The 14829-nt window shown below is 37.9% G+C and overlaps 1 protein-coding gene across 1 annotated transcript in view; it reads left to right on the top strand.

The window, feature by feature from the left end:
• The window catches only part of MAD1L1 (mitotic arrest deficient 1 like 1), an 882417-nt gene that overhangs the window by 93997 nt on the left and 773591 nt on the right, over nucleotides 1-14829 (top strand). The gene's annotated exons all lie outside the window — the stretch shown is intronic.

Raw genomic sequence — 14829 nt, forward strand, 5'->3', positions numbered from 1 at the left:
TGTATATTCACGTCCCCTTTTCCAGGAATCCTCTAAATGTGATGGGTCTCTGAGCTTGAGCTGGAAACAAATTGTCCTATGACGCATACCCTTCTCTATGAAGGGGAAGGGAAAGCCTTTTCTAAATGGGAAGCAGACCATCCAGCTGAGTGGAAGGCCAGGAATCTGGGCTTGAATTATACCTTTTCTTTGCCAATAATATAATGTTCTAAAACCTCGACCTGGCTCAGCTACTTGGCAAAGTTTCTTGGTAAATGCCATCAAAGTTTAGACTCCAGAGGGATGGAACCAACCAATGAAAGCAGCTGTGTTCTGGTAACAGAGCCAGGCCTCCTGCTTTGGGGGCTTCTGGGACTTTGCCTCTTGGTCCTGGTGTCACAGCTGAATCAATTCTGAGAAACTGAGAAACTAGTGAGGAGGTTCAGTTTTGAAATAGCCAATTTCACCTCAGCTCTAAGTTCTTGGGAGTTTAACTAGTAAATCCTCAGAGTTTAGGAGGAAAATGAGGTGTTTGTTTTTAACTGAGCAGGAACATTACAGGGTCCATATCTCTTATAGGCAGAGAAGATTGGAAGCATCGCTTATATTTAAGGCAAAATTGTCAGAATTTTTTCATTGGTCAGTAAGATAATAGAGAACACAAGCTTTTTGAGGAAAAAAAAAGACCAAGATATTCTTTTTAGAGCAACAAAAAATATTTGAGGGCTTCTACCTGGTTAGATATTGTAGGGATTACCACCAAAAAAAAAAAAGTATGGTATGACCTCTGACCCCAAGTACCTTTAAAATTTCAAATTGCAAATGTTTGGGCATAAAAGTACCCTCAGTAAATGTATATGATAAATGTGTATTAGTTGTTGATAAACCAGATTACTTTTCTAGATTTTTCTGGCCTAATTTGGTTGGACTGTGGTCAATAAGATGAGAAAATATTACATAAATATTGAGTTTTTGTAGTTTTTACTATCTTGAGGTATCTTTCTCCCTTTGGCCTCTTCTTAGCCTAAGAGCTATATACTTGAAGTTCTTGGAGATTTTTGAATTTATAGCCCTGTAAAACCTTCCACTTTGACTGTGGTTTTGAAAAGTAATTGAAACTTTATATTAGCCCAAAGTAGCTTGTGATCAGGGTGCTTAGGACAACAATCCCTTTCTTATCTTAATCCTATAGAAACCTGTGGCACAAACTCTTGAGAAGTTATAATTACTTCTGGCTGATCAGAACCAGGGATTTCATGAAGGTAGTGAAGCTTCTCAGGCTTTTTGGAGAGCAGAACTGGGAACCAGAGAACAGTAATTGGGAAAATGCTCCCATTTGTGTCTTTAATGCGATTATACTCCTGCACTTGTACTTTCTGTGGAGAAGTGACTGAGTTATTTTTTCTCTTCTTTTTTGGCTTTTGTGGAGAGTTGGGATCGTCTCCACTAGACTGAAGAAGATTGGATGTTCTGTTCGTGTTCAGGGACTTTGATATTTATTATGCCAGTGAAGTTCCCATACCATGAGGAGTCTTGGGTTGGATTGGAAGAAGGGAGTACTTAGTTTTATTAACAGTAGAAGGACCAGAAATTAAAAATGCCTTGAAGGAACAGGCTGCTTCATTTGACTCAGTGCATTTTAAAAAAATCAATAAGGCAAAGAGACTAGAAATAGGATAAAAATTTTTATTTCAAAGTAAAATTTTATAAAAAAAATTTTTGCATTAATTGATATGCCTGGTTCTTCTAGGGTTAGGCAGGTATATAGTAATGTTTTACCCCTTTACACAAGTAACGTGGTTCTTCTTTCAGTTGAGATCTCCAGATTCTTTGTAAATTTATCATTCTTGGGCTACAATCAATCTTTCTCAGACTAACATCTTCAAGAATCTGAAATATTATCATCTAACCATTAAGTCCTTGAAAATATATGGAGACTAACAGCCCAGAAGAAAAACTAGACAGAATTAATGTGATTGGGAAACTTGTCAAGATTGGCCCACTCATCTTCTTTTTGAACTCTGTTTTGTGGAATGTTGGTTTTCTAGGTGATGAAACAGAAGATGAGAAGCATAGTTATGAGATAAAGAGTTTTCAAAAGGTTAAGCATAATTCAGTCTCTGGAATGTTCTTTTCCTAGAACAAGAGCAGTCTCATTTTTACTACTGTTTGGGGGATATAAGTGCAACTATCCTTGGTTAATGACTACCATACCAGCTTTCATTTCTCAGGGCGTAAATAATGGATGTCTGTTAGTTCTATCTGTCTTTATGCTGTGCCCCTTCCATTCAAGCTTCTACATCTGAACCATAACACCATGCCTGGTCCTGAGCCCCATTGCTTTTATAGGTGAGAAAGGGAGCCTTCTGGGGGTAGAATTAAAACTTGTTTTCTCAGTTTGGGCCACTGTGGATACTAGAAATTTTTCTTACCACATTTTATTTGCTGGAGAGAAACAGAATAAGGACATGAGTTCCTATTCCATTGAACCAGTGGCCATTATTCCTCCCTTCCCCAAACCCACCTTATTTCCTGGAATATTGGCACACATGTAGAAGGTGAAATAATGAAGTTAATTGGATTTTTGTTGTGGCTGTTTGAGGAAGGTCTACTCTTTAGTAAAAGACATTCTTCAAATGTCTGCTCATTGCCTTAGACGGTGAGCATATGAAATGATGATTTGAATTTATGTAGCTTTTTCTTTGTAAAGTGCTTCCATCAGCAGCTTGGTGGTGCAGTGGATAGAGTGCTGGATTTGTAATTAGGAAAACTTGAGTTTGAATCCTGCTTCAGACACTCACTGCTGTGTGATCCTGGACAAGTCACTTTGCCTCTGTCACTCTCAGTTTACTTATCAGTAGAATGGAGATAATGATAGGGTTGATGTGAAGATCAATGAAAAAACATATGGGAAGTTGCTTTGCATACTTTCAAGTGCTTTATAAATATGTAAGCTGGTGCTATTAGGACTCTGTCCTGAGCTCTCTTTTCTTCTCCCTCTAGATAGCTAATGAAAATCTTCATGGGTTCACTTATCATCTCCATGTTGATTACTCCCAGACCTACACAACCAGCCTCAGTTCCTTATAACCTCTAGTCCCATATCACCATACTGTCTTGTGGATATGTGTGTGTGTGTGTAAATGGTGACTTTACAGTTTTACTTTTTTTAATTATGAACTTGATGAACATCAACAAACATGAACATTTTCATATACAAAGAAGAATTGAAAGAGGGTTCACATAAAACCATGGATCCCAGTCACGTACTGCTTTCATTTATGTATGTATTACATTTATCATAGCAGTAGGCAAACTGCCCTTTCTGAATTTCCTTTTGCCCTTTTCTGTGTATTTTTCCCCATATTTGCTTTGAAATCTTCTTTACTCCATGCCCTCCTACTCTTCTGGATGTCAGTTGCCCAAAGGAGCTGTGATTCCCCCATTTCTGAGGCAGGAGGAGTAGCATCTCTAAGCATCAAATTCTTCAAGATTATATTCATTGTAACGTCCCCATCTTCCTTTATAGAATATCTCTATTTTCCCATGGGAGCATTCATCAGTGGTACCCCCTCCCACTATTGAAACAGATTTCTTGATTCTTTAAATCTTTTCCTTGATCTCCTTTCCCATTCTCCTGTAGGAGACTACTTCTTCCTGAGAGACTACAGGAGTTGTTTTCCTTTTAATTAGGGTACGTCACAAGTTCTCCTCTATCTTCTTCCCACCCTTCCCCCTTTTATGCAGTCTCCCATTTTGTAATTTACTCCCATAGCACCCCTTCAAAAAACCCAAAACCCTACCTGTATTTCAAGTCCCAGATCAAGTTCCATCTCTATAAAGCTTTCCCTAATCCCCCAAGCTGAAAATGATCTTTCCTTCCTTGGGAAGACTAAGGATCAGAGGTTTAAGTGACTTGTCACACATTGGTCATAAGCGTGAAAGCTGAGTTTTGAATTCAGATTTCTGGATTTTCAGGCCTTTGCACTTTGTACTACAGCACACTGTTTATCCCTATAAAGTTAGCCTCAGTGATGGATTGGTTTGTATCCTAAGGACAATTACACATAACAAGAAATCATGACAATGACTTTAGTTACCAAATGAAGCAGACCTAGGTTAAAGATAAAGAATTCAGGGGCCAAAATTTTCTCATGTGAGCCTGTTCGAGCTGGAAAAGACGGTAAGATCATATTCTTCAGCCTACTGAATTTGCTGAAGAGGAACTTGACTTGCCCAAGATTTATCACAACGTAGGTGGTTGAATTTTGTTATTGTTAAGTTGTTCAGTCATGTCCGACTCTTTGTGACCCTGTGGACCATAGTATGGCCAGTGCTGTCCGTGGGATTTTCTTGGTAAAGATCCTGGAATATGGTTTGACAATTCCTTCTCCAATGGATTAAGGCAAACAGAGTTAAGTGACTTCCCAGGATCACACATGTTGTACGTGTCTGAAGTCACATTTGAACTCAGGTCTTCTCAACTTCAGGCCCAGAGCTCTATCCACTGGGCCATCTAGCTGCCTCCTGGTGGTGAAATAGCTTCTACTAAAATCTAGGCCTCACTGCTATTTTTCAGTACTGCCACTCATAGGGATAAACCTTTGTCAGAGAGGGTAGGAAGGGGTGACCAATTAGTTTTTTAAAAAGAGAATCCTTTTAATTTTACAAGTAGACTAGACTTCACACCATAGTTTTGTGTGTGCATTTGGATTTATTTTCAGACTATTAATCTCTGGCAGAGAATCAGCACTAAATCATTAATAATGGAAGATCAATCAGAAATGATGATAAACACAGAAACTGCATCTCAGAAGTGACAAATTAATAAGTAGATAAGATTTTATTTTCTCAGAACAATTTTAGGAGCATGTTCTGGATTATAATTTCTCCTTCCTTCCTCCTTTCTATCCCCTTCCCTCCCTCCTTCCTTCCCTGTCCCTCTGTCCATATAGGGTGTCATATGTTTACTTGCTGGTGCTCTGCCCAAAGGAATGTAAATTTTGATGAAACTTTTTTTTTTCCTTAAGGACCACAACCTTAAACCCATATCACTCTGGCTCTTATTGATTGGCCAACAGTAGGTTCTAGGCCAAGCCTTACTTAGTCATTGGTTTGGCCCTGATTGGCCCAGAATGAATGTAAATAGCAGTTATTTCTGTTTTGCCCAGAAACCCTGAGGGTCTTTCCCTTCCAGATTGATTTTTTTTTTAATTGAGTAAAGAGGCTATTCTCTGCCTCATTTCTTACCTGTCCTTAATCACTGAATGAGTGTTGCCTCAGTCAAACTGAGACCTGTTAAAAACCTTTAGCTTAAGAAGGCCAAGTTCTCCCACTGTATCTCAGGCCATCTCCAGTCATCCTGATCTATATCTTGCCCAAAAGTGAGGCTGGTGATTCTGCACAGCCCTCCCTCACTTAAATTCAGTTCACTTGCATGTCATGGCATCACCTCCTGTAATGGCATGGTTCTCTTCAAACAACAACACCAAATTTCTGAAAACCTAACTCTTTTAGGCATAGTAGCCAATACAAATTTGCACATCTCGTTATGTGAGTCCTTGGCTTCTTGTGAGGGTAGTCAACAGTAGTAGACTTAATGGCGTGGAAGTCGACCTACTGGACTTAAAGCTGATCTCACTGCCTTCATTTGGGTCAGATTCTTTTGTTGTGGGTCCATCCTACTTCACGATATGCCATGTCCTTTCCCCAGGCTTGGAGTTTTTTTTTTCACAGTGTACTTTCTTAGATTTTATCTTTCCATTGAATTATGTGCCCAAGCCTGGACCTCCTTGTTGAATAAGTGTAAAAATTCATTCATATCTCAAGTTCGTTGAATATTGTTCATGGATGATTTTTTTTTTGACATTACATTTAGAGCTATTATTTGCCCTTCGCTTTGAATATTTAAAGTGATCAATTTTTCCAGGATGGAAAATGAACGAGGAGTGAAAATTACAGCATTTGTTTTAAAGGTTCTCAGAGCTTTTTTTAGCTCAAACAGTTCAAAGAGTGCATCTTGCTAATCAGAGGAATATTCTAGCGTCCCTGGGGTGGTCACACTGGTTTAATAAGAATTCAGGCTGCTTTGAAGTCCTTTTAATCCTTCCTGAGCTAAGCGAGTGAGTTTGAAGGGAGCAACTGTAAATTTGAAATTTCTTCATTTTATTTACCTGTGTCTGGAGATTCACATAATTCTTTTTTCTGAAGCTCTTAAGCTGAATTCTGGGCTTTTAGACAGTTGCCTTGAGAATGGGGTTTTGATTAGAAACTTAATTCTACCCCCTGGCACCAAAACTTGCTAGGCCCATTGTAACCAGAGGTTATGACACGTATGGCACCTGTTTTTAATGGCAAGTGTATGGGAGATTAGTAGTGACTGGCTTCTCTTTGACTTGCTTCTAGGAATAGTACTGTATTCAAATCTTTTAAAGGATTAAACACCATTATTCTGCCATATTAAGCTTTCTAAATGGATACCTCTCATGATGCTATTCCCCGGATTAAATGTGTTCAATGTTCCCAATTACCTAAAATATAGAATTTAGAAATCTTACTCAAAAATATTCAAAGCCCTTCACCTCTTGACAGTACACTAACTTGAAAGAGAAAGTAGACTGCTCTCAATCCCTGGAAGACTTCCCATCCTGTTTAACCTCCATGCATTTTGCTTAACTTGTTCCTTATCTGTAGCTTATTATTCCTGACTCATTTTACCCCCTTGAAACCTACCCACATTTCGAGACCCAGATCAAGTGCCATCTCCATGAAGAAGAAAAAGACTTGAGATAACAACTGCGACTACGTTGTTTAGAATCATAGCAAGAGAAAGGGTAGATGTACTATTGAAATTGAGGTAGCTGGAAGATGTATTTACGTAAGTGAGCATGAAACTTGACTAAGTAGAAGAAGGGGTAGAAAATCTCAGGGAATCATTGGGTTCCTAGATAAATAGAGTGGCTTGGGGAGAATGAGAAAAGGCAGTGGAAGGTAAGCCTTATGAAGGCAGGAACTATATTTGTTTTTGTTTTTATACCCTGAGTACCTAGCAGAGTACCGTATACATAGTAAGCACTTAATAGGCTATAATTCCATATACTTCTTTTATGCAATTAAACCTTCAAGCAATATTTTTTAAAACAAAAAAACTAGCAAAGGACTGACCTCTGTGGTAGGAGTAACATTTATTAAGGTATTTGTCACATTAGATAGGCTAGTTTTTCCTAAATTACAAGGAAGCTATCCCTAAGACTTGTTTGAACAAGGGGACTAGGGGTGCCAGGTACTGATGTTGTTTTCTGGTAATCTAAGGCCAAAAAATCCAGGTCTAGTGGAATTAAAGCCCTTTAGACTTGATGAATAGTCTAGTTCCACTCCAGCCAACTTCTGACCAGACATGTTTCTCTATGAATAAGGAAAGTTTCATTTGCTTGAAACTGTTCTGTATCCTTACTAAATATCCTTTCTATTCCATTGTTAAGCAAATTTCCCTGTTATCAAATGTTAGATTGTCAACGAGCATTTCATTTCATTTTGATACTAAGCCTAAACCACTGGACTAACTCAGACCTGCCCCATAACAAGTTCAGATTTCTGCAAACAAAAGAAACAAGAGGAAGAGTACTGAACTTGACCAGACAATTTCAGAATTATTATACTTAGAGAAAAATACAAAGAAGCAAAGAGTTTGACTATCATGTTTCAAGCAATCACGCAAAGAAGATCCTCCAGAAACACTGAAAATGAAGTCAGAATGGATATTGACTGAATTACTGATGCCAGCAGAGAAGACCTCCAAGTTTAACTCAACCAAAAATACAATCACAAGTTCTAAGCATCATAGACCTAGAAGGGACCTCAAAGGCTATTGTGTCCAAACTTTTCATTACAGATGAGAAAACTGAGGCTTAGTGATGAAAAAAAATGAAGCTATTTTAAGGATGAGGGGACTTGGGTGTACTTTTAGCCAGTAGGTTATGAGAGAGCTTAAAAGTGGGGAGTATGGCATTTATGATTGATAGTCAGACTTTTCTCTTAGTAGTTGTGCTCTGTACAGGGCTTTGGTCTGGGCGTTTCTTGAGTGGCACATGCTTTGTCAAAGCACAGTGTTCAGTCATAATAAATAACTATTTGTGGAACTGTGAATTGGTTCAGTTGTAAGGAATGAGATTCTTGAGAGGCATCTTCTGCCCTACCCTTTCCTCCATGGATTGCATAATTTTCTTCTGGAGTAACCCAGTAATAGGAAATAGTAGGTTTTTCACTGTTTCTCCTTATTTCTTCCCCAGGGTATTCCTTTTCCAATTTCACTTTTTTCCTCTCTTATTAGCAACAAAACATTCTTTGGCCTCTTGGTGGGTGCCTTAGCATGAGCTGCCTGGTAGCATCATAATTTCCCTCCTATACTTGGAGCTGGTCTTTTTCTCCTGATAAACTTGCTTGAAAGGGCACTAAGGTGCATACTTTCTGTTCAACTTAGTCTTCCTGTACAGTGACCTCCTTGGACCTGGCCCCACCCTCCATTGACAGCAGTGTCAGGCCAACAGTGAGATCAAGGTTGTTGCTTGGCTCTCCACTATGTCCCTTCCTAGAGTGCCTGCCAGCTTCTGGCTGTCTTCTTGTTTAGCCTTGGACTGACGAAGGAGTTTGCTGGTGTTTCCCTTTGGTTTTATTGATTCTCCATTCATGTGGTGTCCCTCTTTGGGGTGCTTGTTAGGGGAGCTGGGTTCTGTTAGGACCTTTCGTGTCATTATCATAACCAAAAATCCCTCTGATAGACTCTTGATTTATCTGGATCAAACCATTTGACCCCCTTAGAAGTTAAAAAAAATTAAGCCCCTCAAGAGGTCCCCACTAGAAGGGCAGGGTTATAGTTCCTGTTTGGCCACCTAAGGGTCTATCCTAGACTGCCTTGGGCTTCTCTCATAAAACCTAGGATTAAAACCTAGAATCACCTACCCAGCAAAACTGAGTATCATGCTCCAAGGCAAAATATGGATTTTCAATAAAATAGAGGACTTTCAAGCTTTCTGAATGAAAAGACCAGAGCTGAATAGAAAATTTGACTTTCACACACAAGAATCAAGAGAAGCATGAAAAGGTAAACAAGAAAGAGAAATCATAAGGGACTTACTAAAGTTGAACTGTTTTGTTTACATTCCTACATGGAAAGATGATGCGTGTAATTCATGAGACCTTTCTCAGTATTAGAGGAGTTGAAGAGAAGATAGACAGAGGGTACAGGATGAGTTGAATATGAAGGGATAATATCTAAAAAAAATGAAATAAATTTAAGGGGTGAGAGAGGAATATATTGAGAGAGGGAGAAAGGGAGAGATAGAATGGGGTAAATTATCTGTTGGAAGGGAAGAGGGGGCAGGTGAGGGGGAATGAGTGAATCTTGCTCTCATTGGATTTGTCCCGAGGAGGGAATAACATACACACTCAATTGGGTATCTTACTCCACAGGAAAGTAAGGGGAAAGGGATAAAAAAAATGGAGGATGATAAAAGGGAGGGCAGATATGGGGAGGAGGCAATCAAAAGCAAACACTTTTGAAAAGGGACAGGGTCAAGGGAGAAAATTGAATAAAGGGGGACAGGATAGGATGGAAGGAAATATAGTTAGCCTTTCACAACATGAGCATTGTGGAAGTGCTTTACATAATGATACACATGTGATCTATGTTGAATTGCTTGCCTTCCTAGGGAGGGAGGGTGGGTGGGAAGGAAAGAGGGGAGAGAATTTGGAACTCAAAAGATTTTAAAGGAGATGCTTAAAAACATAAAAAAAAAGTTTTTTGCATGCAGCTGGGAAACAAGATATATAAGGAATGGGGCATAGAAATCTATCCTGCCCTACAAGAAAGTAAGGGGAAAAAGGATGGGGGGGAGTGGGGTGACAGAAGGGAGGGCTGAATGGAGAACGAGGCAATCAGAATATATGACATCTTGGAATGGGGGAAGGGGAGAAATGGGGAGAAAATTTGTAACTCAAAATCTTGTGGAAATCAATGTTGAAAACTAAAATATTAAATAAAAAGATAAATAAAAAAATAGTTGCTGCTTGGGTTGAAACTGGTTTTATTTCAAAATAAACCACTGGATTTGACTCTTTAGAAGTCCTTTTCTATTCTCTACGCATCTAAGTTTGAGTCAAATTCAGCTGCAGCCTGAACATTTTATTTCCCCTTTTAAACCTGTGAGTTTGAGTTAAAAGCCTTTGAGCTCAAGCCAAAGTTTTAGTAGCAGATGTCACATCTTGGGCCACAGCTAGAGCTGTCACTTTCCTGTCACTTTGGAGTTTTAGGGGTCCAAGGCCCTGAGTGTTTCTTCATTCTTATTTCCACATTTTAATTTACATTGTGGAAGTTTTTGAATGGACTAATTTTTCTGCATGTGGTCTTGTTTTATCTTGAGATTATAGCAATTCTTGGCATTTTTCTTTAAAGCAGTTAAAGGCATTTCACTAGTCCTTGAAGCCACCCCCATTTTTCACTTTGGTAAATAGCCCTCAAAGAGCAGTAGCTGCACAACGGGGTTTTGGAGAGATAAATTCTCTTCCTTCTAGTTGGAGGCATTTAGGTTTCTAGTCTCTGATTTGTCATGTGATGGAGGCCCATTGCTTCCTACTTTTCATTTTCTGTTCTATATTCTTCCGGTCCCTAGCTTGACTGCCTGTGGGCTCTACTCTCCTGAAAAAACTATAGGGGTATATACTTTTGATCAACGTGAGAGTAGGACAGATTGAAAGCAGGTGATTCTGGTGTCCAGATTTTACTTTCTGGGGAACTACTTTCTGCTGTTTTAAAAATGAATCACATGCCCCATCCTGTCCCCTTTTAATCCCTCATCCCAATAAAAAAAGTAAATCCTCATTCAAGATTAATTCATTTTTTGGCTCTTAGCCAGAAAAGCATGTGCTACTTTTGCCTGTTTTTCTTACTTGTTGAAGAAAAAGGGAAGAGAAAGCGGAAACTACTATTGTTCTGTGTTTGAAGTTGGTAGTTAGAATCACCATCCTGTCCTCTTGAGAGTGATGTCATAGATTTCTATGTGGTCTAGAGAACTTTGACCATGACCTTGTTAGATACTGTTGCTGGTCTTCATTGAAATAAGATGAGATTGCTTTGACCAATGTGATTTGGTCCAAATTTAGTAGCATATACATATGTCTATGAAGTAGAGAGACTGGGAGTCCCTCTTACCTTCCCTCCAACTCTCCACATCATTCCAAGAAAGACTAAACCTCATTTGTCCAGATAAAATGCAAGAAACCTTTATTAAGTCCTGCTGTATACAGAGCTTTGTGGTAGATGTTTGGAGTGATAAAAAATTGGGATAAGATTTGGTTCCTGCCCTCAAAGAGCTTATAGCTTAGTATGTATTTAAGATGTGGAGTATTACACGGTAACACTATGTAGTTAGGAAACTCAATGCTCTGAGGTCTGAGGCGCAGAGTTGATACTAAGCAGAGGGCTGGGGATGGACATCAGTAAAGTCTCGTGGAGGAGGTGACATTTTAGTTGGGCTTAAAAGGACATATAGAAATTTAACAGGTAAAGGGAGGCAGAGAGAGCAGGCTTTCCAGCGATAGAGAACAACCTTACTCAACAAAAGTGCTATAGAGGTGTTAGGAATACAATATGTATTTTAGTATCAGATAATTGTCTAGTTTGGGTCAATCTCATAGTCTATGAAGAGGACCATTTCGAGAAAAGGCCATACATAATGCTGCCGTGGCACCAGGTTGTTCAGGGCCTTGCATGCTAGGCAGAAAAGTTTTACTTAGTACAGTGCACATGGAGACACTGTAACGATTTTTGAGTAGAGAAATAATGTGATGAATTCTGTGCATAAGAAAAATTATTTTGTGGCAGTATGAAAGATGGTTTGGAAAAGGTAAGTGTGGAGATAGGCAATTCTTATATAGTTGGGTTGTATTCACAGTTAAAAGTATTCTTTCTATCAAAGCATTCATTCTGGGAGTCCATAAACTTATTCATGAACTTTATTACCATTACTCAGGACTAGAGTCTGAACTATGAGTTGCTAATTTAGGCAGCTACCTATGTGTAAAATGCCAGGGTTTGCAATGAAGGTCACTTTATAATAGTGCTTTTTACAAATATGCTTTTTAATGTCAAAATATTCCACAGTAGGTAGATAATTATTTTTAGTTCCATTCCACAAACATTTATTAAAATGTTGAAGATGCAGGGCCTTTTAGTAAAGTCCTATTCACATCTTGTCATGAACTTGATTATAGGTTTCAAAGGCTGTGGGAGTAAAATATAAGCTTTTGTAGGCCCCATCAAGGTGGGAAACTTTTGACTATGGGCTCAGTAATGACATGTATTTTGTTTTTATTTGAGGCCCAGCCTGGCTGAGTCCATAGAGTGGCTCATTATGAGAAATGATAAATTTCTTTTTGTCTGCAGGAATTGATGATATATCCGGCTGAGTCATAGAGGGCTTGGGATTAGAGTTAGTGAAGGAAATGAAATTTGAGTTTCTTACAGTGTTGATTTGTACAAGGCACCCTGCCAGGTGTTGGTATACAAATCTACCTTCCTATAAGACAGCTCAAGTGCTACCTTCTACATAAGACGTTTGTACTATCCAGTTAACTTTCTGTCGACTGCTATTGCCCTCTCTCCTCGTGTTGTATCTGTCTACTTTATATTTATCTTTTCTCTTCATTTAAAACATTTTTTCATACTTTTTGTTTTTATATCACATACATTTTCTAATGTTATCCTTCTCCCTGCCCCTACATCCCTATAACAAAGAATAAAAAGAGAGAAGGAAAAAAGTTAAGTAAAAATAGCTAACATACTGAACATTTGATGTTATATGCTATGTCCCACACCCAGAATCCCCCACCTCTGCAGAGAAGTAGAGGAAGCTGTCTTCTGACACATCTTGTCTTTGTGACCATGCTTGTTATTTATTTTATTTTTTGTATTATAATTATAATTAATTTATTTTTAGTTTTCAACATTCACTTCCAGAAGATTTTGAGTTCCAAATTTTCTCCATATCTCTTCCCTCCCCCCACCCCAACATAGCGTGCATTCTGATTACCCCTTTCCCCAATCTGCCCTTTCTTCTATCACCCCCTTCCCTTTCTCTTATCCCCTTCCCCCCATTTTCCGGTAGGGCAAGATAGACTTCTATATCCCATTACCTGTATATCTTATTTCCTGGTTGCATGTAAAAACAATTTTTAACATTTGTTTTGAAAACTTTGAGTTCTACATTCTCTCCCTTCTTCCCTCCCCACCCACCCTCATTGAGAAGGCAAGCAATTTGATATAGGTTGTACATGTGTAGTCTTCATGCTTGTTCATTTTAATGTCATATCATTGGGTTTTGATTTTGTTGTCACTATGCATGGTCTTCCTGATTCTGCTTATTTCACCTTGTATCAGTTCATGTAAGTCTTTCCATTTTCCTCTGTTTTCATTATAGTCATTATTTCTTACAGTACAGTAATATAGTCACTACATTCATTTACTACAATTTTATTAGCCATTCCTGAATTGATGGGTAGCTATTTTGTTTCTAGTTCTTTGCTATCACCAGAAGTACTGCTTATAAATATTTTGACATATGGGGTCTTTTCATCATTAACTTCCTTAGGGCACATCCTTAGCACTGGAATCTGTAGGTCAGAGAACATGGACATTTATTAATTTTGTTTTATATTTGCACTTTCCAGTATGGTTGGATCAATTCATAGTTCTTCCAATGATGCACTGGTGGTTCTTGACTTTCTGTACTTTCTTCAGCATTGGCAATTGACATTTTGTGCCATCTTTTCCACTTTTCTAGGTGAAAGATAAAGCCTTAAGCTTATTTTGCTTTTTATTTTTCCTATTAGTGGTTTATAACATTCTTTCATATTTTTGTTAATAGTTTGTAATTCATCTTTTGAGAATGGTTTGTTAATTTCCTTTGACTACTTATCTATTAGGGATTGGATTTTGTGCTGATGTATTTCTATTTGTTGTTTATCAGATATATAGCCCTTTTGAGGTACTACAAAGATTTTTATCCACTTGACTGAGAATTCTAATTGCATTTTGTTTATGTAAAAGATTTTTGATTTTATATAATTAGAATTGTCTGCTTTATCGTTTGTAATCATGTCTAACCTTTGGTTAAGAATTTATCCCTAACCATAATCGTAAAAGATAGACTATCTGCTTATGTCCTTGTTTATGGTATGAGCTTTAACATTCAGATCACATATCCTTTTTTGAATTTATCAAGGAATATGGTCTAAGGTGTTGATCTAAACTTAATTTCTCACATGTTGCTTTCCATTTTTTCTAGCAATCTTTGTCAAATATGGAATTCTTCCTTAGTAATTTCCATTTTCAGGTTTATCAAACACTTGATTACTTAGTTCAGTTATTTCTAATTCTTCCCTGTCTAATTGGTTTCAATGAACAATTTTCTTATTTTTTAACAGTGCCAAATAGTTTTGATGATTACTATTTTAGGATATAATCTGAGGTCTGGAAATGCTGTTCGCCATTCCTTCTTGTCTTTTTTGATGATTTCCTTTTATAATCTTGGTATTTCATTCGTCCAAGTGAATTTTGCTCTTGTTTTGCCTAGCTTTATAACATATTGCTTTGGTAGTTTTAGTGGCATAGCTCTACATCCAGTAAATGAGTTTCGGTTATGTTATCATTATTATTATACTATCTTGGCTTAACCATGAGCACTGATTATTTCTTCAATTATTTAGAATGTCCTTTGTTTCCTTAACCAGTGTTTTATAATTATTCCTATTCAGGTATGAAGTGTTCTTTGGCATATTGGTTCCCAGATATTTTAT

This window comes from Trichosurus vulpecula, chromosome 1 (genome assembly GCF_011100635.1).
Source record: "Trichosurus vulpecula isolate mTriVul1 chromosome 1, mTriVul1.pri, whole genome shotgun sequence".
Lineage (NCBI taxonomy): Eukaryota > Metazoa > Chordata > Mammalia > Diprotodontia > Phalangeridae > Trichosurus > Trichosurus vulpecula.